The following is a 23,973-nucleotide window of genomic DNA, read 5'->3' as shown; positions in this document are numbered from 1 at the left end:
TCTCTCTCTCTCTCTCTCTCTCTCTCTCTCTCTCTCTCTCTCTCTCTTTGGTTTTTTTCGAGACAGGGTTTCTCTGTGTAGCCCTGGCTGTCCTGGAACTCACTCTGTAGACCAGGCTAGCCTCAAACTCAGAAATCCGCCTGCCTCTGCCTCCCAAGTGCTGGCATTAAAGGCGTGCGCCACCATCGCCCGACACATGGCTGCATTACTCATTAAGAATAAAAGCACAGATCAATGATATACTTTTTTGACTAAGATAGCTTAGATGACAGTATAGTTTAAATTTTTTTTATTATGAGTTAGAGCAGAAAAATTTTTAAAAAATCACTTTTTAAAATGCATTTTAGTATTTTTCCAAAATCTACTCACTACCTCATTTGTTGTTCAATTGTGTTGCTTTTGAGAGTAAACTTGGGTCCTGTGAATAATCATATCAAATCCTGGGGCTGTCTCTGGTAAGCTAGGATAAATATCCAGTCTATCCAAGGGAAAGGACAATTTCTCCTGCTATACATGTTATGAGGAGCCCAGGAAACCATGGCTTAAGAGGCACTTAGACCCGTTAGCATTCCCCACAGTGGAAACAAGTCTTTTGATTTTTTTTTCTGTTTTTTTTTTCCCTCCGTGACTCCTTTAGATGATGGACCCCTTAGTGACATCCCGTTGTGTCTAAGATGACATTTGTTATGCCATCGCCTTAGGAATGAGAGAGAGGCTTATTTTTTTTGGCACCAGGAATGAGATAAGCGATAATGACTCTTGAGTCTGGGCCTCTGCAGTGGTTTGCTCTGGTCTTCTTTCACTTCCTCAGGTCTACCATTTAGCTGTGGTTGTTTTGAAGAATCTTCATACAGCAGCCCTGTGGTTGGGAGACAGGAGGACCAGCTGGCTGGGCTATCCTGAGGAGCTCTGATTGTGTCACCTTCTTGGAAGGAGTATCAGAATACTGTTTCTTGGTTCTGTGCCCTGGAACTCTGATCCTCTGCTGGAAGGCCATTTTGTGGCCCCTGGCTTTAATAGGAGGGCAGTGGCACTTGCTAGGGCAGTGGCACTCCCTGCCTATCCTGTGAACCCATGTTCTTGACCGTCTCAACTTGCTAATTCAGGGACCAGACCCTATTCCCTGGTTGAGAGTTTGAACATGTGGCACAGAGACTTAGGGTCTCTGTTTCTCTGCTCCAAGGGCCTAGAACCCTCCAAAATGGACAGGTTTGTTTGTTTGTTTTTGAAAGATTTTTAAAATTTATTTTATATATGTGAGTACACTGTAGCTGTCTTCATACACACCAGAAAAGGACATCAGATTCCATTACAGATGGTTGTGAGCCACCATGTGGTTGCTGGGAATTGAACTCAAGACCTCTGGAAGAGCAGTCAGTGCTTTTTTTTTTTTTTTTTTTTAAAGTCACCAATGTCAAAACTGTTTTCTCAACAGGATGGATAGGCTATAACTACAATCTCTTCGCTTTAAACTCTGCCATCTTCTCCCTCAATTCAGGTCAGAGTTCATAGCAGCAATGGTCAAGTCCTCAGCCAGGCCAGTGTTGTCTGCTCCTGGGCCAGAGTTCACAGGCCAGGATCAGTCAGTCCAGAGAATCATGTCACTGTTTTCATCCAGAACGCAGAGCGCTGGCTTCATCCTCTAGGCATGTGCCACCCACAGCACCCAGGTCATCTGTGTAGGCTTCTAAGTTGGTGTCCTGCCCTTTACCAAGTCTTGTTGGAGACGAAGGCATATAGGCACCTTTGACAGCTGCTGTGCCGTATATCTGCGTTGCTAAGGGGGAGTCATGAGATACAGAGTCTACAGTTTCATTGGTTGTTTCCATACTGCCATCAAGCCTGTGCTGACACATCAAGGCATGCTTGACGCCTTCTTGGGGGTCCATGTTGTACATGTACAAATAGCCATCTGAGTCTCTGACCAGCAACCATGGGATCTTCATAATTATGGTTTGTGAGCAGATGTTTCTGTGGCCACAGAATGGCAGGTGGACTGTGGCAAAGGCTCTGACTTGGTTGAACTTTTCTGTCACTTGTGAGGGCAAGTAGCTGGCAGATGCCATTAGAACCTTCCCAAAGTAGCTGGTCCAGATGGTGGGCCCTTCCGGAGGTTTTTCCCTCGTGGCCTCAAGTTTGATGACGTGCACTCTTTCGGTGTTGCTGGACGTGGAGAGGAACATGCCGTCCACGCTGAAGGTCAAGGAGCATGCTCACACACCTCTTCACTCCTCCCCTGAACTCAAGCAACTTCTGTCACTCTGGAATGGAAAACACTCTAATCACAGTCACCTTCTCAGAAGCAGTGGCAAGTTTGGTCCCACTTGCATCAAAAGCCAGGGCTGCTAAGGGATTGTCATGAGCTAGGATCATGTTTGCAGCTCTCCAGTTAATGAGCACCCTGTAGCTGTGTTCAGACACATCAAAAGAGGGCGTCGGACCCCATTACAGATGATTGTGAGCCACCATGTGGTTGCTGGGAATTGAACTCAGTATCTCTGGAAGAACAGTCAATGAAGGGAAATGCAAGGAAGGAGAATGGAGTTCACCATGCTTTGGAGAGAGAAGAACTAAGAGCCATGGGAGAGGGAGATCTCAAAACAAAGGGGCCGCACAGGCTGCTCCTATAGGTGGGTGGTCAGGGGAGTTTAGCAACTGAAGGTTAGGGCAGACAGGAGAGATGGAGAAAAGAAATTGTTAAGGGCGCACTTTTTCAGGTGGGAGATAGTAGCAACCAACCAAGAAGGCAAGTTGAAAAGGAACAACTGTGTGTGTATCTTTTATCTGAGGATTCAAGGGAAGCTGGGAGGGAGCTGGTAGCACTTCTGCTTCCTGGAGCAAAGGGTACCAATTTGTACAGCTAAAGTCTTAACTTTTCCAGATTCTTGTGAAGACAGGTATGGCCAAAGAGCTATAAATAAAAGATTGTTGAGTGGGGATACCTAGAAAAACTCTTTAAAGGAGTCTCCCACCATTGAGATACTGACTTCCCTTTGCTTTTTCTTTTCTTTCAGTCTGAAATGCTATTGTTGTTGTATTTGTTCACCATTTTAAGATGACAAAGTGATCTTGAGGGTGATAGCTAGATACTAAAACAGTTCAACAAAATCCTCAAGGAAACTGAGGCATTCTTGGTACTGTGGGGCCTTCTGCTGAACCTCTCTCATTAGATTTCACATTATATGAATGAAAACCAATCTCTACCATGTTATTAGACTTTTCTGTTATACACAGATGATTCAATCCTGAAACACAGTTTATTTCATTTAATCACCAGAAATTTCAAATTACATGTCTTAGCAGCTTCTAATGGATTAAATGACTTGTCTGGGACAACTGAACAGAAAATGGCAGATTGGAAGTTTGATCCTGAGTCATTCATATTAAGTCCAAGATCTTTCCATCCACTTTTCTTTTTGAGAGCAGCTAATGTGTGATGGCAAACTCTCTATTAGTTCTCTGCAGACACTTTCGCTGTCCAACCATGCTTCAGTTCATTGGCTCACTGTTGCTGCTTTTCCAAAGCCATCTTGAGTAGAGAAGTTAAGACATTAATTGTATTCTTCTGACGACAGTCCCAGGTCCCTTCAATGGTAAGTGTCTGTCTGTCTGTCTGTCTGTCTGTCTGTCTGTCTGTCTCCCCCATTTCCTTCCTCTCTTAGATCCATATATGCCTGCTAGAAGTGGATAAACTACATGCTATCTGAGTCACACAGCTAGAATAATTCAAAGAAGATGAGACAAGTCATGAGTTGGGGCACCGGGCTTTTCAAACTCCTAAATCTTGTGAGACTAGTTCATTACTTCTCTTCCTCTCTCCCATCCTGCCTTCTCTTTTCAGTGGCCACATCAACAACCACATAGGTTGATTTATAGTTTGTACTTGTGTGCTCTTTGAAATGGAGCCAAAAATTGAAAAGCTTATGTCAAGCCCATTTATTCACAGACACATTCAAGAACATATTAATTTTAAAGCATTTATGGGCTCTTTAATGCTTAGCGTTTTGCTTTATAAATTTGTAGTGATCTTTATGGAAGAATGTCTATTTCAAGCCGAAGCTATTACAAATTTGGAGATATAATTTAACATAAGGCATTCTGGGCTTAAATACATCGTAGGATGGGAAATGAGGCTCAGAACTGAAGGAACCTCACACCACTTATTACATGAAATGCAATCATCTGAAGTCAGTAAGGATGCTCAGAGTCGTAGGTCAGCTGGAAAGGCCTTAGTGGCCACCTGTCTAACCTTCTCATCATAGAGATGGAAGAGCTGAGGTTTAGAGCAAGTAATGTAGAGAGACTGAGGGCAGGACTGGGCCCAGACCCTGGGGCTTTAACCTCTTCATGAAAAAGATACCTATAGCATTACACCTACTTATAGCATTGAACATTTTGGCAATAGGAAAAAATAGAACGAGCCATTTCTTCTTTGTTTAGAATTACTATCAAGCTTTAGCATTACTGGTAACCTTCTTCACACTGTTCAGTGCCTTTCTATGTCCCACAGTGTACTCTAATATACTCATTGTGCCTCTGCGTATCACATACTACTATGGGCTATTATTGTTGGACTTGTTTGACAAGACTTACTCATGTAGACTACTGTTTTCTGGGCTCAGGACTCCATTGACTCAAAAACAGCAACAGGGATAGCAAACAATAAAAATAAATCCAGGCATAGGTGTAAGCCTATATTGTTATTCTGCTTTTAAGCACCAGCTTCGTAATGACTGCCCTCTGCCCATCTGTTCTCTTTGTCTTAACCCTTCGTTGAAGACAATATTGTTTTAGAATATTGGCCCATTTGTAATTTCTTCAGACTGTTGTGGTCTACTTGGTTTTGGGGTGTCACAGATGTGTTGGCAGGCTGCTGCTGATGCACAGGTTTCTTCATGTGTGATAGAAAGAGTCACCCCTTCCTTGAAATAAAGGACTTCTTCCTGGCTATCATCCAGGAAAAATTTTAGAACACTGAGCAATGACTATGGATGTTTTGTGTTGGTACAACTGATAATAGCTACTGGTAGTCAGAGAACAAGAGACTCAGGCCTTAGGAAAACCTCTCATGGAGGAATTGCTTGATTAAAAGGCCTTGCAGCACAATCTCAGGGTAAGGCTCATGTGGAGAGCCGAATAGTGCTGTGCCTTTAAGATGGCACTGGTCTCTGCCTTCCGCCACCTGCTGGCGAGGACTCTTAGGAGTAAACAAGTCCTTATATGGCAGTGGCAGTTGATCTGGCTTGTCTCTGTGTGTGTGTGTGTGTGTGTGTGTGTGTGTGTGTGTGACCTATCTGCTGTTGCCACGTAGCAGACGGGGGTTGGCTAGTCCTAGAGTACTTAAGCCTGGGAGAGCTTTCCCTCGGGGTCGTCAGTTAGAAGATTGTTCAAGGGTCCTGAATAAACTGCTTGGAGAAGAGCTCGTGCGTTGCGTCTTCCTTGCTGGTCGAGGGTGGACGCGACAGGCTGAGATGAGTTTTATGAATTGTATTAATATTTGGTAAACATAGTAAGTTGGCATGTCCTGCATCAGATACCCACTTGAACCAAGTCTATGTGTTTATTTTTTAATGTACCAACATCATGATGCTCGATTTGCCTACACCTCTGCCTTGGAGACAAACACTTCCGATAGTATTGCTCTGAGACACAGTATGAGAAAGGGTCTACTGAGAGGGGGCTCAGTCACCAGTCTCACAGGACCCATCTTACTTTCTGTCTAAAAGGACACATTGTAGCATTGAATACAATGGGTACATTAAATATAATACTCAACACATTGTATCATTGAAAGGCCCCCTTCTACCACTTTCTTCTTCCAGGTGACATTCTCACCAAATTCCAAGTTACAGTCCCTTAAGCTTAAAGAAATAACTCTCTTTTCTCTAAGAGGTTGATGTTTCTTTTTTAAAAAAACTTTTCTTTAGTATGTGTGGCCATTTTGCCTGCATGTTTACCTGTGTAGCCCATATGCACATTACCTGTGGAGGACCAGAAGAGGACAGTGGATGTCCTGGGACCGAGTTCCAGATGTTGTGAGTTATGTGGGTTCTGGAAATCAAACCTGAGTCCTCTGGAAGAATAGCCAGTGCTCTTCAACTATAGAACCATCTTTACACCTCTAGTTAATTTTCTTAATATAAGCAGGCAGTTATTATTCCATTTTACAATCTGGGCAGCTAAGTAGCTCTTAACACTCTTGATAAGTTTACTAGCCTTTGATTGCAGAACTGAGTCTGTGTTTGTAAAGTATATGGCCCATGTCCTCTCTTGTGTAGTTTGTTTTTTTTTGTATTTAAATATGTTTCACTTTGACCTGGAAGAACTGGTGATTTTACTCAGACTCTGTTGATCCCTGTTTTCCTAAGCCTGAAGTGTTGGCCCTGTCCCTTTGGGTTTTGAAAGGTGGCAGATGCAGTTAGAGCACTGAGCTGAGTTGGAACACAAGTTATGTTGGATTTCCACACTTCAACACTCTACTCACATGGATACCTTTAAAAGGGGCCCATCTTTATTTTCTAGAACTTTGGGACCATACAGCTCTATTTCCTGGGATTTGAAGGTTTAGTACTTGCTGGAGAGTAGCAGACATAAGCAAATGTTGTAAGGGACATTTCATAACTGAATATTCTGTACTTCAGCCCTTACCCTCAGAGTGAATTGGCATTAGATTGTCTCTTGTTCAGAGTTACAAGTACTTCTGAATGGGAATTCTTCACTTCTCTGCCTGTTTTCCTGGACAGAGTATCTCAGAGCAGAGTTTCTAGAAGAAGGTGGACTGTGGTATTGCAGACTGACCCTCAGAGCCCAAGGAGGGGACACAGCTGACCCACGTTCTTACCACTTACAGACACTTGTTAAAACCCACATCTTGGGTTTCCCCTGGTGATCACTTTATGTCACACTAAGAAAAATGAGCACTCTGATGATTGAATTTTTAAAGAGTAGAAAACATGGAATCAAGATTAGTCTTGGGATGTTTTTGGATGTTTTATTCAGTAAATGCACAAGCAGTACTGGGTTACCACAGAGAGGTGAGTGCCTGCAGGTATTGAAGTTCTCAGGGGAAGGGCAAACAGTCTGTGGACAGAAGCTAGATGTGCCTTTTTAGGCACCTTTTCTGGGACCAGATTCTGGAGAATCTTAAGGTCAATGTCAGGACAAGTTGGTTGTGAGGTTGTTTGCTTTCCTAGGGAGTGGGATTATTCTAAAAAAAGTAGAAGGCTCCAACCCCCGGAGCATGTAAAGCAAGAAGTCTCTGCTTCTTTACCTGGGGTTTAAGGGGTTCCCTACATCTGTGATCACTGAGGCAGGGAGGGTCAGCCTGACTGGGAGCTGTGGGAGCTGCTCCGTGGTGGGAGCTGTGTTCTCCATGGCTGTTGGAGGATTCTGGGGTTGCATTTCTGAATGTGCTGGACCTTTGTGCTTTACTTATCAACTGAAGAAAGGTGGGCATGAGGTAAGCAGCTCAGAATCCTTGGAAACCCCTAGTCATCAGCTTACTGTTTATGCTATAGACCTCAGCTCAGCCAATGCAATCTTGGTCTGTTTGATGAGGCATGGTTGTTGGCTTATGAGAAGAAGTCCTGGGTATGCAGCTCACATCTCGTCCAGTATCTTTCCTTCACTAATCAAAATGTGGAGAAGCACTGCAGCCATGCAGAGGCTGAGATGAAGGGCCGGAGCTTTAATCTGGAGCCCTGGTATATTATTAGCACTTGGCTCATCATTCATTCCATTTTTTTTGAAGAAGCCGCCTATACAATTTTTTCACTGAGAATGATAAATGGGCTTGCCGTTTCCCACTTCTGGATTTTGCATGCTCCGTGACTGCACTTTCATTTTTCAATTTTCAGATATAACAAGTCCAGATGTGTGTGACTGAGAAGGTGCAACTATCCCAGTGAGCATAGTTTTCCTGGAGAGAATTCTGTAATACATACAGTGTTCAAACCGAGGGACACACAGGCAAGAGACAGAGATGGTGCTTCTTCTCTCACTGAAGTCCCAATCTGCTCATTCTTCAATAACACTATTTTACTCCATCCTATTAGGAACCTAGTAGAAGTAGGGATTGGTTTGGTAGCCAAGCTGTGCATGTCTCTGTAGCATTTGCCACTGTTTGTTCCTCAAGGAACTGTCCGAGTGCCCTTAAAAACACAGGCTTCAGTGATCTGTAGAGCATGTAAATGCCAGCGATTTCCAGCATAAGTTGTGATCGCTTTTCAGCCGGGCTTCCTTGTGAAGAGCATTTAAAGTGATGTATTTGGTTGCTGGGACTTGAGGTATGAGGGCCAAGACACATCTGTTAAAGATACAACTGTTGGTGTTTTTACTTTTGTTTTGAGTAGGCAAAGGCATTCTACTCTTGGAATATTGAGACATAATTCAGAAGGGATGGTCAGGACTCCTGTGTATAACCAGGTGGGAGACTGCTGAGCAAAGTTGAATGTAAGTTGATGAGTAAATACCATTTTCTTCTCTAGACCTCAATGGGCAAGAAGAATGTAGTAGTGTGTGTGTGTGTGTGTGTGTGTGTGTGTACATGAGTGATCATGAGTGTGAGTGGTATGAGAGTATGTGTGTGTGTGTACATGAGTGATCATGAGTGTGAGTGGTATCAGAGTGTGAGGGTGTGTATGTGTATGTGTGAGAGCTCAAGTAAGCGGGTGTGTTCACCCATGTGGGCACATATAGAAGTACATGGTTGACATCAGTAATCTGTGCTATTTCTCTCCACATTTTCTATGACATTTTTTGATACAAGGTCTTCTGGTGAACTTGTAATTCACAGATCCAGTCAGACTGGCTGGTCAGGAAGGCTCTGGGATCTGCTGGTCTCTGTCTTGCCCTGTTAGCACTGGGGTTACAGACACCCCTCCGCACTGGCCTTTTATGTGGTTGCTGGTATCTGAACTTGAATGAGTGTAGTAGCACACTATCCTGAGCCATCTCCACAGGAATGTATGGATGGAGACTGTTAAAGCGAATGGATAAAGGCAAGAGACCATATTTGTATGAAAGTGAACTGTGGTGAGCCTTGGTGAGTTCCTAGTGGTCAAATGGCAATTGTAATGATTGAAAGTCGGTACCATCTGTTTCAGTGTTATTAGAAGTGGACACACATTCCCAGTCATTCATGTGATTTACTATTTTCTTAGCAGGATTGAGATGACAGATTTGCCGTTGCATTTACAGGGATCAAATTAAGTTGACATTAGATCCATTTAGCAATGCTAGGAATGATTCGGGGCTTTGCTTAATGCTTGGAGTCACGTAAATTAAACATCAGGAATGATGACAGGGAGCCATGGCCTATTTTCTATCAGAGTCCTATATTGCTATAAATTATACAGGCAATTTCCTTCTATGCATCTGATGAGAGGAAGAATCTCAAAGTTGGTGATGGCATGACTGGAGATAGAAAACCAGGTGAAGGCTGAGAAGTAAGTAGTTAAATATAAATTGCAAAGATTTTAGTTTGTGTAGGAAAGTTAGTTTTCCTTTTCATTAACAGGAGATAGATAGACAGACAGACAGGCAGATAGATACATAGATAGATAGAGACTATGGACTTTCAAACAACAACATCAGTATCACACAAACAAACCCAAACAAACAAATTCTCAAATCCAACCCAAAGAGCCAACATTATAGAGGATATGGAATGTTTTCTTTGTTCTGGCTGTATTCCCTGTTTCTCTCTTACAGTACTTTTGAATATCTGAAATTTAGGCCACTGACTATTTTATTTTTAAACTGAGGACTATGATGAGATACTCACTCCTGGCTCATATACCAAAAATATCTGTGAGGTGATGTGTAGCCAAATGTGCAGCAACTGATTTAAAATCATCAAGATACTCAAAGATGCACAGATCTTTGAGTGACTCGGCCAGTGCTGTCTGTAGGCAAGGGATTCTATAAACAAGTCTTAGACTCCAGGGAAGGTTTCTTGCCATGTGGATTGCAACAGAGGGTGGAAGGAAGAGTCTCTTAGAAAGTGGTAGAACAGAAAGAAGACCCACCCTACCTCTCTGAGACTTTAGGTACACACATTCCTAAGAGTGTCAAAATGAATTTGTGTGGACTTTGCTGGATCAATGCAGCTTTCTTGCTGTTTCCTCATTCTCTTTCCTTCTTCATTCATGTCAGTATTACCCAAAACAATTTCTGTGATGTTAGAAACATTCTATCCCCTTTTTTAAAAAAGTTAAAGTTACATTATTATTTGCATATATGTGGTGTCACAATGCCTGTGTGAAGGTCAGAAGATAACTTGTGGAGGTCAATTCACTCCTTCTACCATATAGTTTCAGGGACTTATTGCTAACTTTGGTGACAATCACCTTTGCCTTCTAAGCCATCTCTCTTGTTTCATCTTTAAAAATGTTAGTGAACATGTAATTCTGCACTGTCCAAAATGGTAAGTCACTAGCCACAGGGTATATGTATGTATAGGATACTTGAAATGTAACCAGCATGCCTGCTTTGGAAATGAACCATACTTTGACTTGTTAAATTTGAATTCAAATATCCAGTCCCTGGTCTTAGTTCTTGGTATTGGAATAGACTTTAACTAAATATTGAAGATGAGTCAGCCATCAGCCATGGGAGAATTTTAAAGGACAGTTAACAGTGTGGTGCAAGGTGGGATTGAGAGGAGGAACATTCAAAAGAATTAGAATTAACAAATGGTTCTGAGAGGGGAGACTTCTGTGATGCTCTCAGTGAACCAAGAAAAAAAGCTTTGGCATTCCATGAGGTGTAAGAGGAACACACACACTTACACATGCACTTACACATGTACACATGCACATCCCCCCCATATATACCATTATTATTTTCCTCAGGGATCTATAAAAAATGAGAAAGGGGAATAAGAAAGTAAAGAGTAGTCTATTCATCTAAACACAAACATTTAAATGTAGAAGATTTGGAAAATGATGGGTTAGAGACTGTGTTGACAGTAAGATCATTAGAACGAGAGAGAGAGAGAGAGAGAGAGAGAGAGAGAGAGAGAGAGAGAGAGGTGTTTACATGAGAAAACTTCCCAGGGAAAGGAATCCAGGATCCTGGTCTTTTCTGATTTGGATGGGCAGGATCAAGGCAGCAGGCAGATCAGGTCAGTAAAATAAGGAGGAAAAGCCCTTCCTGGGTTGAATATTGTGAGTTGAGGTTGAAAATAACTAGCACCTGACACTCGTTATAAGGACTGGCAAATTTGTCATAGTTGCCATAAATAGCAATACAGAAAGATAGTCTAATGAACATCTAATGGCATGCTTAGAGAGACAGAAGGACAGAGACACACAGCCTTACAACTGGGAGAGATCCTTGGGCTGGGGTAGCCAGAATGTGATGGGCTTGGACTGAGTAGAAAATATAAGAAGAAACCATATCCCCAAGACGACAGTAGGAGCTACTCATTTGAAAGTTAGGTCATGATCAGAAATGATGCTTGACATAGAGAATGATGGGAGGGCACAAGATACAGGTTAGTGAGATAGGGTTGGAAAGTATATTTTCTGGACAAGTACAGTGCTGTTAAGATAGTCAAGAGTGGCCTGAGGGAGGAGTTGTGGCAAGGTAAGATGCTTCCACACCTGAGAAAAGTTTGCTCAGACCTTATGTCATCATCACAAGTAGGTCTGACAGCTACCATGTGCTATGGAGAGCGGCTTCTGACTTTCATTGTATATGGAAGTTGGCACCCAGACCAATGTGACATTTCACATGGGGCTTAAGAAATTAACCCAATGTCTCCTTTATGCAACAGCTCAGAGCAATTGAAAGAAGCTACTATGGTTACTATAGAGGACTAAAATTAAGATCAAAGGTGATGATTTAGAATCCAAGGAAAGAGAATAGGTTTGAACTACAGCTGGCATTTGTGTGTTGTATGGACTCTGCTTATCTTTGGCAAAGGCATCTCCTTATGGAGCACACAGCATAGTGGTTCAAGAAGCCCTTAGAGGTAACACAGAGTTCCGAGCAGCAACATGGAACTCTGCTAGGCTTAGAAAACAAAAGAAAAGAAATCAGGTTTAGAATATGTGTGAGATTTTTTTTTAGGCACACTTATTACTCAGCCTGATGATTCTTGTTGCCTTGGTGGGTTGGTTTGGGGAAATATCTTAGATTCTATTGGCAAACATTTCTCTTAAAAGTACCTCCTCCCCACAAGAGGTTTAATAGTAACGATTTTCTGTAAGATATGGTTCTTCAAGATATTCTTTTGGACAGAGACCTCTATCTTGTACTCCAAATGAGAGTGAAGACTTTTACATCTCCTAGAATAGGTAATAGAACACTGTGGGATTAATTCCTGTTGGGCTGTCCTTGGAATGTGCTCAGGTATGGGAAGAAGGGGTTTGACATCTGCATCCTGAATGAACAAAGTAGTTCCAGACATGGATCCCTCATTCTTTGGAGAGTGGGATGAGAGGTACCCTGATGGTTTCAACAATGGTTCTTTCCTGCAGGTGGTGTCTACATTCCCATACTCTCCAACAAGCCAGGTCTTCAATTTGTGAAGAAATGACCTAGCTGTGCATCAGAAACCAGTCCCAAGAGAGACTCCAGGGCATGGAGCAGGGTAGCAAGAGTTACTGGAAGGGAGGAGAAAGGAGACCAACTGAGCATTGTAATTAGAACATTAAAATGTATACATTTAGTTCCCTCCATCTCTAGTCATGTGGCCTTCTTATCTTTCTGAGAGATAGATAGATAGAGAGAGAGAGACCCTTTCAGACAAGTGTGTGGAGCACAAGTACACAGTCTAGCAAGTAGTGATGTAATGAACAACTGGCCAGGTCAAGTGTTAGGACCTCCTAGTCCCATACAGGTTACAGGCCACCTCTCTCTCCTGAGTGACCATTATCCTGACTTTTGTGACAGTTTCCTACCTGGATTTCTTTGTGGGGTGGCCAACTACATTCATATACTGAAACCACACCAAGGCCAATTTTTTTCTGTATGTACTTTTTGCATTTTCCTTCTTTCACTGAGCAGTATACACTCACCCACGCTAATGTAGATGTCTACAGTTCTTTTATCCACCCTGCTGTATAGTTCTGGGTCATTATGGTTGTTCCTCTCTCCTTTCGAGATCATGGTCTTCCCGACAGCTGCTGACTGTCCGTTAGGGATGGTCATGCCAACAAAATGAATGAACTGAAGTTCAGATGTAAGCATCCTAGATCATTGCAATGAACATAAAACCACTAAGAAAGTGTTATTGATCCCTCTCCAAATAAGACAGCATCTCCTGTTGAGACAGGAGGATCATGGTGACTTATGGAGAGAAGCCTAAGGGATTGCAGTGGCCACTACTGAATGCCCACTTTGTCCCCTTTACAAACAATTCTTTGTATTGTCCACACTCAGGGTAACAAATTCTTATTGGTGGAACATTAATTTTCAGAGTCACTGTAAGAATCCTTTGCTGTTGTATTTGTTGCTTTCCTTCACATTGATATAATCAGCAAGAAGATGTCAGCATTAAGTACTTTCATTTTATTTCAGGTTTAAAATCCAAGATGATAGTGAACTAAAAGTGGAAAGAACTTTAATGTATGCATTCATTTATGCTAGTGCTGTCAAAGATGGATGCTTGGCACCAGCGTGGCATCTGTCATAATAGTAATGATAATTGCTAATGACTATAACAGCCACAGTAAAACATGCTGTCATCTACACAGCAAATGATGCCACCAATGCAGTCAGAGCACTGTTGTTTTTAACCATTTTTCTTTCTTTTAAGGATGGAGAGTAGATGTGTGCTTACCAGCCTTTGCTTTTTTGGCAGGCCTTTGACTAGATTTTATCCAGACTCTAGCTTCAAAATGAAGATAGTTGCATTGGGCACACCCAGGGGATTTTTGGACCATTGAACATAAAATGTGCTATAAGGGAAGGACTGAGCAACAGTCTTCAGCTGCCAGTTCTCTTTGGCATCTATATGACAATATCCATAAATGTACCTTAATTAAACATCACAAAGCAATTGGAAACAATTTCCTTAAATGGTTTCTTGATGGAAAATACTTTAGTGATTTCTCTTTAAGTGCAGAGTCATATACCTACTGTCTGCTTGGCATCTTCATTTGATTATCCTGACTTTCTATGCAGGCTCATTGGTCCTTCTTCAATAAAGCATGCTGGAATGACTTTTTTTTTTGGGGGGGGGGGGGAGCCAGGGATGGCTTTAATTTATGTAGTTGCTGCAGCACCAATAGTATATCTTATTTCCAAATGTGTGCCCATGTGGACAAAATAATGGAGTCATCCTACACAAAACAAACTCATGTTTTTCCTCATGTAGCCTTCCTCTGCATCCCCAAACTCACTGCTTCATGAATAGTACTTTCCCCAGTCACCAACAAATCATCTTTCTAGTGACTCAGACTTCAGGGGATGAATGAGCCTCTCCTATCAAGCCTGTAGAGTCTACCCCAGTGCCTTCTCTTAAACCAAGCTCTTCTCTCTATGTCCTTGCTACCTATTTATGTACACACCATCCTCTTCGTCCTGGGTTACTCAGTGTGACCTCCCTTCCAGTGCCTTTACATCTAGTCCTGTTCTCTGCAACTTGGTTTCCATTTTTCTGAGCCTCAGTGAGATCCTACCACCCTCATTAAAATCCCTGCAATAATTTCTTGTTGTCCTTGAATGCAGTCCTTGGTACATGGATTCCCTCTGTTGATTCTCTTGACGTTCCTCATTGTATCCTTGTCGTTTCAAGCACTGTGTTCCTCAGGAAACACTGTGTCCAGGTCTGGCCTGCTTCTTTACTATTAGAGTATCTATTACCACTTACTTGACTTGAGTTTGTGCAGGTTGTCTGATCATTAGTGGAGCTGTGTGCACCTGACTCTGCACAGCGCATTCATTGCCACTGCTCAGAAAAGACTCACCAGCTCAACAAATGGCTGACATTCAATATGGGGACCTAAGCTCAGACAACAAGGGCATTCTCTCTGTGCCATTGGGTTAGACTTCTCTTGCCTCTCAGAATAAATCTTTAAGCTACTCATTTGATATATATAATAAGAACATTTGATATAGGACAAGATATTATTTGTAGGAAAAGTAAATATCAATAATTTAAAACAAAAACTTTGCAATTATAAAGATGCCAGTAATACAGTTTAAGAATCAGGATGAATTAATTGGTAAACTGATCAGGGCTTTGAGACCTTCCTAGTGGAAAACTTCTCCACATCTAAGTCACAGACTCTCAAGGGCAGAACATGGATGGCCGTGCAGTATCTACTGCAACCTTAGCCCATCTCATCTCTCAGGTGGAAGGTGGAAAGCACTTTCACATTTTGCTCAGTTTTCTACCACACACTAAGATGCTCAAGACAAGTGTGTGTCTTCTGCTTGTCTCAGGATGTGACATTTAAGAAAAGGATATTGTTAAATAAGGAATAAATTATTGGGTTGCTCTAGGTTGAAAGATCCATATTTTCTTCTTTCTCATTTTTTTTAAATTTTAGTAAAAACATAATCATATCATTTCTGCAATGCCCTTTCTCCTTCTAACCTCTCTGGTGTCATTTCCTCTAGCTCCTCCCACATCTTCCTCCCTTACTCCCTCTCAGATCGGTGGCCTCTCTTTTTCTATTATATTACTATTATATTATTTCTATTATATTATTCAAGTATATTACATATACTTGTATATTATGTATAGGTATGTAAATGCAACCTGTTGAATATGCTTAGTGTTGCTTGTATGTACATCATTTCAGGACTGATCACTTGGTGTTGGATAACCAATCAGGGGCTCATTTGTGGGGAAGGCTAACTCTCCCTCTCACAGCAGTCATTAGTCATCCGTAGGTCTTTGACTAGGGGTGGGGCTTATGAGAGTCCTGCCCTCCATATTATTGTGTCTACTACTTGTCACTGTTAGGGGCTTGTTTAGGTGACTATCTTGTAGTGTCTGTATGATTTCTAAGAGATGTAGTCTCACAGAACTCTTCCCAGAGTTCTTCTAACCATCTTTTTGGCCACTCTTCTGAGATGTTCCCCTAAGCCTTAGGTGCAGAAATTGTTTGTTCATGTATCTATCTGGGCTGGGCACCCAGTGGTCAGTTTTTCTGTATTTCTATCAGTTGTTGTTCTGTGATAAAACTCATACTTTATGTTTGGTAAATATTTTCTTTTTTTCTTAAAAATGACTTATTTTTGTTTATGTGTATGCTTGTGTGAATGTATGCTACTGTGGGAGAGCCCATGGAGATCTGAAAAGCTGGAGCTACAGCCAACTGTGAGCAACCTGACATTGGTGCTGGGGACCAAACTTGGGTACTCTGGAAGAATAAGAAATGCTCTTAGCTACTCTTCAAAGAGCTGGAGCCATCTCTTCAGCCTCACAAAATACTGATTGGCAGGCATTGTGATAGAGGCAGGTAGATCTCTGTGAGTTTGAGGCCAGCCTGGTCTACATACTGAGCTCCAGGACAGCCAGGACTACATAGAGGGACACTGTCTCAAAAAACCAACCAACCAGCCAACCAACCAACCAGCCAGCCAACCAACCAATCAAACCTTTATTGGTTATAAAGGCATAATTTCAGGTAGTGGTTCATAAGAAGGTCAGTTATAAGTATAAATCCTAGGTCTGGATTGTCCAATGTCCCTGATGTTGGTTTTAGGCAAGCCAGTCTTGTAACCCACCTAATTATATTTTACATGGGAGTAATAAATACTACTAATGGCTCTTCCAAGCTGGAAATAGGCTTAGTAGGATCAAATGGAAAAATAAGAACACAGAAAGAATGTGATGGTTCTTTGATGTGTCTAGCAGATGTTTGATACAGTACCATTTTGAATAACTCACTGACTGGTTCCTGTAGGCGATTGACATAGTGTGTTGTCTATGTTGCCTCATGCCTGTCTGGGGAAGAGTGTGGCTGAAGGGGAGGAATATGCAGAGAGTCTTAAATTAACTGTTGCTTAAATCTCCAGACATCCCTCATATGAACTTAGCAGCTACTCTATCTTCTTTGACTTGGATGTAGCACAGGGATAGTAATGAGGCACCCGACCACCTCAATAAATTCTTACATGAAATGCAAAAGGATGCTAGGGACCACACTTTTTTCTCAAGGGTAGCTGTTTATGATTAAATGCCAGCTGTCCACCAGTGTGTTCAGCAAGAATAAACATTCTAAAGATCTGATAATGAGTCTGCTCGGGCTTTTGGTTTGTGGGTGTATGTGGGCAGAGGAAGTGCAAAGACAGGAAAGACATGTGTCTGCTGAGACTGTTTACATCTTTTATATCTCGCAGAGGGGACCCAAGCTGGCAGATCCGTCCTCTTCTTTCTGCCACTTCCTTTGCACCAGCATCGGTGTTGCTTTCATTATCAAACAATGATAGCGGCAACAATCGATCAGCTGCAGCAGCACCAGTAACTCTTAAGTCTTTGTTCTCTTTGTTTTTATGACAAGATCTCAGTTGCCCAGCTGGCCTGGAACTCACCATGTGGTTGAGGATGATTCTGAATTCCTCACCCTGTGTCCCTACCTCTAGAGGGTTGGGCTTAGGAGTGTGTACCACCACACCCAGTTTATGCAATGCTGGGATCGAACTCAGGATCCTATGAATGCTAGGTGAGCACTCCACAAACTGAGATAGGCATTATTAGGGTAAATAATCACTTTGTAACACTTTGAAAAGCTTGCTACAGCAATGGATTCTACAGCAAAGATCCTATGGCAACTCTAAAGACTCTATTTCCAAATAAGTTCACATTCTGAATTACTGGAGTTAGGATTCACTATTTTTACATCAGCTCATAAAAGCAAATGAAATCATCAGGAAGAATAACACAGAGGAAGCAGAGAACTGAGAAAAGAGAAGAGTGTTTCTAAAATGTGCTTAAGGCATGAGACAAACTATGTGCAAAAGAAGGCTGGGGCAAGAGTAAAGAGTACTGGTGAAGAGTAAACACAAAGGCTTGATGTCAGGTGGCAGCAAGTCTCCTCTGCAAGCCTTTCATCATCTGTCCCACAGCCCAGCATGACAGGTGCATGGTAAATACTTAGTTCACACTGAATGAAGGCCACACTTCATTCATATTGCATGGTCATATTTTGATCCTAGAACTATCAATAGAATTTAATCCATTGCTGATGTTTTTCATGTAAAAATCATTTGGATGCTCACATCAAAGGACTTAGTGGATAAGCATCCTGAGACAATCCAAGCTCTCTTCACTTAATAGACACTAAAGGGGAAATGATCATGTGGCCAAAGCAGCGCGTGCTGTGACTAGGAGACAGCTAGAATACTGTTTCCCAGCATCTAGAAATTGCATATGGATCAAATGCAACTTTGGAATAATGCAACCCTTTTTATCAGCCTAGTCATCTGCAGAGACCAAGATCTATTTGAGAATTCTTTGGATAAATTGTGGTAGAATACTTTCCCCCTAACAGAAGGGGTTTTATCTACGCCTAATAATTCAAAAGATGTAATGCATTTACTTAAGCAATTTATGAATAACTAACTCCAAAACTGATTCTAACTCAAGCCTGACTGAGATCATTATTTGTGGCACGTAAATGTCTAAGTGACTTAAATTTCACTTAAGAATTTAGGCAGCTTCTCCAGCTCTTGTTCTCCATGTAAAACCTTGTGACAGGCAGAGCTGAGTGTTCAGCAGGGGCTGCTGTACTTCCTGGTCAGTCTTATGGGTTTTAACACTGCCTGCAGCAGGCTTTAATTACCCACAAATGCACCACCTGTCTCCTGTTTAGTGCTTGATCATGAACCATATCATGGTTCACTGAGCCATGAGATTGAGATACTATGCTGAGTTGCAGAATCATGGAATCTACAGAAGAGAGGCCAGAGTTCAGGTAAAACAATGGGGCTGGTGTCATCTTCCCTAAGGGTTACATTAGTGGGATTCAGTCTGAAAACTATCTTGGATCAGAGAAGAGATGAGTGTCAGAAAAGAAGGAGTTTGGGTTTAGCCTAGAAATCTACATTAAGAGAGAGAGAGAGAGGACAGAACTCTCTTGCTGATAGTTTCCCTAAAGATGTGGGAGACCATGAAGCCTGGTTGAAGGAAAGGTTTTTTTGGCAGTTGGAAGCTTTAGTGAAACCCCAGGAAATCTCTTTCAGTGCATCTGAGGTGTGGGCCCTGTGAGGGTGTGGCTGTGCATCCCTGGGGGGAGAGAAAGTCAGGGCAAGAGGAACACAGGAAGAAAGGACTATGTAGATCAATGTTGTCCTTCCATGTTGACTTCTAGGTTGGAGAGGACCTCAAAAAGACTAATAGATGACAATTGTCTTCCTCACCAAAGACAGTAATAAGTTGCCATTAAGAAAGACTACGTATTCATTTTTGTTATTTCTTTCTTAAGAAATGGTTATTTTAGATTCCTAAATGCTTCCATATCTTGTAGGTTTGTACCATCAAACTGTGCAATCTGGCACTTCCCTTTGTCATTGAACTTAAGACGCTACCAGATGCTATCAATGTAACAGTGTCACTAGTAATCCTTGCTTGGCTGAAGGCATAAGGACCCTGTGACAATTACCCCCGCTAGATGAGTCCTCTGAATAACAAACTGAGGTCAATTCACAGAGACATAGAGAATTGGGCCTTTCCCAGGGTATAAAAACCTTGGAGCCCTGCAGAGAACTCTCTGGCTTCCTAAGATTAGGCCTGGGTGCTGGCTGGATATAAGTACCAAAGCAAATGTAGGGAGAATCTGACTGGGATATGCTGGGGGAAAGGGCTGTGTTAGTGGTCAACTGTTATGTAATAATGTTGTCACAAGCCTAGTGACTTCACACACACACACACACACACACACACACACACACACACACACACATGCGCGAGCGCGCGTTACGTTAGTTTCTATAAGTCAGGAGACAGTCATGTGTTTCCTGCCTCCATTGTCTCAATCTTTCATGAGATAGCAATCAAGGAATTGGTCAGGGCTCAGTTCTCATTTGAAACTCAACTAGATCGTTTCTTTGAGGGACACTGGATAAGATGGCCTTAGTTCCTAGCCAACATGTCAACATCAGTTCCTCGAAATACAATCCTCCTTAACATGATATATTGTGGGGCTGTGGAATCCTGGGTGTTTGGCCACACCCCCAGAACCCAGAGACCTAGCATACAGCTCCCTTGCCAGGTCACGTAAGGCACGAGACTAACAGGTCTCTGCCTCAAGATTTACATATTACCTAAAAGCCCCGCCCGCTTCCAATATAAGCAAACCCCTTCTGACATTTTTTTGGGAGAGCTCGCCACCATCCAAACTCATCGCCATGTCAATAAATCTCCACGTGTCTCTTGAAATCCTGGACTCGTTGTGTCAGTCCAAACTTGCGCAGGGCTGGGGAGAGAAGCCTTTCTCTCCGCTGTAACCACGGTTCGAGAGACTACATTGCCTCAGCCAAGCGCAACTGAACAGCGCCTCTCCGGAGGGCCCTTGGTTCGCCGGCAGTCTGCGCTGTTGAGTCCCGCTGGGAAGTGCCGTGGTGCCCCGCATCCCCGTCCGTGCTGGCTTGCGCCCCTGCTGCTGCCTTCGACCCCTGGGTGCGAGCATTGACCCGCAATATATGACTGCATTAAAAATTGTAAGCCAAGAAGTAAATAGAGAGTCTGTTATCAAGAGAGAAGTCACAATCTTCTCTCCCTTCCTCATGGAAGTAGCATCTCATACTTTTGCCACATTCTATTCAGCAGAAGGAAGTGACATTTAAGCTGTGCTCAAAACATTGCAAAAGGGCAGAGTTCCAGTTAATGGGAGCCCTGGGGCCACCTTGAGGTAAGGACGGCAGCCATCTGCTGGTTTCTCTCGGTTGCTGCCCATTTATCCTTCTAGCAATTACATCTGGATTTCCATCAGCTTCTTCATTTTTGCCAAAGGATTCCTGGAAGTTCCAGAGTAGACACATGATGTAAGGCAGCTGGCCAGGGGATCAGCTATCTGGGGCCATTGATATTGACTTAGAGGTATACATATGACTTACCAAGAGCCAGTGAAACTTCCTTGGGAATCCTGAAAAAATATGCTCCATATTTTATAATGATGAGAAAAAAAATCAAACAACAAACTAGAGAAGGCCTATGAGCTGAATGTGGTGCTCCCATTGGCTATGATGTGAGGTAAAGCTTGGGGAGGACACTGGAGAACCAAGGAGAGGTACTGAATCCTGATGCTATTGTACTGAGAGTCTTGAATTCAGTTATAGTTAAAGCGAATTATTACTGAAGTGCTCAATCCAGCTTGAGTCATATTTTCTGTGACCTGGAATTCAATCTTAAAATGTTGGCCTTGAACTTCCTATGATGTGTCTCAAATGCTTGAATATAAGCATATGACAGCATACGTAGTCCACATCTCTTTGGAAAACTCTCTTTGGAAGACAATTTCTTTGTTCATTTTAATTTTTTTATGATATGTGTGTATATGTATGCCTCTCTCTTTCAATCTCTCCCCCTCCCTCCCTCTCCCTCCTTCTCTCTCTCTCTCTCTCTCTCTCTCTCTCTCTCTCTCTCTCTCTCTCTCTGTGTGTGTGTGTGTGTGTGTATACATGCTCACCTATGGAAGCCAGAAGAGTGCATTGGATCTCTTGGTGCTGGAAGTTGTGAGATGCTACAAAGGTGGTAGGAACTGAAGCTGGGTACTCTTTAAGAGCAGCAGGTGCTCTTAGCCACTAAGCAATCCTTCCAGTTCCCCCAAACAGTAGTTATATCTTCTGTATTTTTCAGTTTTTTACTAATTTCTTGTGAGTTTCACATCATGTACCCCAATCCCACTCATTTCTCCATCTCCTCATATCCACTGTCTGCCCTTACAACCTCCCTGCCAAAAGGAAAAAACAAAAATAAAAAGTAAATACAGCAAAGCACAGAAAGCACCTCGCTGTGGGAACTGTGAGAACTGTCCCACAGGATATCCTTTGTTCGCACAGCTTCGCTCGCAGGTGTTCATTGCCGTGAGTCTAGTTTGAGGTCTCTGGCTTCTGCTCCACTATCGATACTGGATCCGGACCGGAACTCCTCTCAGATAACCTGTTATTGCCCTGTGTCAAGGAGATCCAGCTTTGGATCTGCAGGACCGGCCCTCCCACACACTCCAGCATTTCGTAGATGAGATAGACGTTGAGGTGGGACAACTCAAAGCTCCAGTTCTGGGCCTGGTTTGCACCTGAGTTGCTCAGCCTGCACCTCTCCTGCCCCTGCACCACCAATGTGAGCTCTCCGGTACTGCTCTGGCTAGCCCATCCAAATGCTGAAGTAGGCAAGGGGCAGAGTCAGAATTTCCACTTAATACCCTTGGATGGGTTCACCTGCACCCACACCACCAGGGTCAGCTCTACCGTACTGCCCAGTCTACGTGCAGGCTTTTCCCAAGTGCTGCAGCTGGTGAGGAGAAGGGCCGGCTCTCTGGGTCTCATGACCTCAGGGCCAGCTCTCCCAATTGCTCTGGCAGCAAGGCAGGGAGGGAATCTTCGCTTTGTCCATGACACTTCACGGCAGACAAGGGGAAGGGCCAGCTCTCCTGTGCTTGTGCTCTTAGGCCAGCTCAGCCCCTCCCCCCACCTGGGTATCTTCTGCCCACATGCCCTGTGTGTCTACAGCCTGCCTGTGTGGTATGACAGTGGGCTGGCCTCTGGGTTTATCTCTTCTACATTTTTTAAAACTAGTTATGTTAAGAATGTTTTTATATGAGTGCATAGTATTTACATCATTTCTACCCTCTTCCCCTCTATCTCTGTCTCTTTCCTCACTTATATCCTCCTCTCTACTTCATGACCTCTTCTTTTTTTATAGTTATTATTGTTACACACACACACACACACACACACACAACCTACAAGTCTAACTAATGTTGCCTGTACGTACATGTGTTTAGGGCTAGTTCCTTGCAACTGGATAATCTATCAGGGAGCTCATGTCTGAAGAAAACTGATTATCCCTCCCCCAGAAACCACTGACTGTCTATAAATCTTCAAGTACAGATGAGGCTCTGTGACATTTTCCCATATCTATGTTGGCACGTCGACTGCTGTGGACATTGTGTGGGTCTTATGTAGGCAACTATGTTGTTGAGGTTTTGTGAATACAGCATCCAGTTATGTCTTCTTGTATTATTGAGGTTTTGTAAGTACAGCATCCTGTTATGCCCTTGAAGACACTATCTAGCAGCAAAGGTTCTTGTCTCCTGGCTCTTACAATCCCCCTTCCTCCTTTTATGATGGTCTCTGAGCCTTAGGTGTACAGGTGGTATTGTAGATGTTCCAGTTGGTACTGGGCATATCATGGTCACTTATTCTCTGTATTTTAACCAGTTGTGGATAACTGAAGTAGCCTTAATCTGTTTTTTTAAAAATGCATTTTTGATGAGATGTGAGAGCTACCATTACAGTAGAAGGTTAGAAAAACACTTAGAAAACAAAAGCTGGATTGGCTTGGGAAAATGGCAGGTGCATTCTCCTCTAGAGTCCATGATCTCTTCAATGGGTTATCAAAGAAAAACATACAAAGTTTGGGGGGTATTGAAGGAGCATATGATAGTGTTTATTATATATATGGGCTACATTCTTAAGAATAAATAAATGTTATTAATACAAAGTGATACTGTAGTACAGTGTCTTCACTGGTGTACATTGTATCCTTTATAGGTCCTGATACATTATGTCCTTTATAGGTCCCGAAAGGCTCCTTTTGATTCTCATAATATAAATGAAGGGGCCAATGTTAACATTTCATTTTAGTTCAACTTGTGTCTGTCTTTTGTTGGTTTTCTCTATGTACTGTTTGCTGAGTGAGTGAACAGGTTGTTTAAGGGGTGGGGCACACATAAGCTGATTAAGATTTAGAGCCATTAGCAAGAAACAAGCAAGTGTGTAGTTTAATAAGCCACCAATATTTAGGCTGTTATTTTTATGATACAGTCAATTAGGACCTAAAATCTACTC

At 42.6% G+C, this 23,973-nt stretch overlaps 1 protein-coding gene and 1 pseudogene across 3 annotated transcripts in view; both read right to left on the bottom strand.

The window, feature by feature from the left end:
- Lhfpl3 (LHFPL tetraspan subfamily member 3) overlaps nt 1–23,973 on the bottom strand; it is a 516,547-nt gene that overhangs the window by 91,751 nt on the left and 400,823 nt on the right. The gene's annotated exons all lie outside the window — the stretch shown is intronic.
- LOC114630031 overlaps nt 1,611–23,973 on the bottom strand; it is a 32,117-nt pseudogene continuing 9,754 nt past the window's right edge.

This window comes from Grammomys surdaster, unplaced genomic scaffold (genome assembly GCF_004785775.1).
Source record: "Grammomys surdaster isolate TR1022 unplaced genomic scaffold, NIH_TR_1.0 325, whole genome shotgun sequence".
NCBI lineage: Eukaryota > Metazoa > Chordata > Mammalia > Rodentia > Muridae > Grammomys > Grammomys surdaster.
This window is presented reverse-complemented; position numbering and strand designations above follow the sequence as displayed.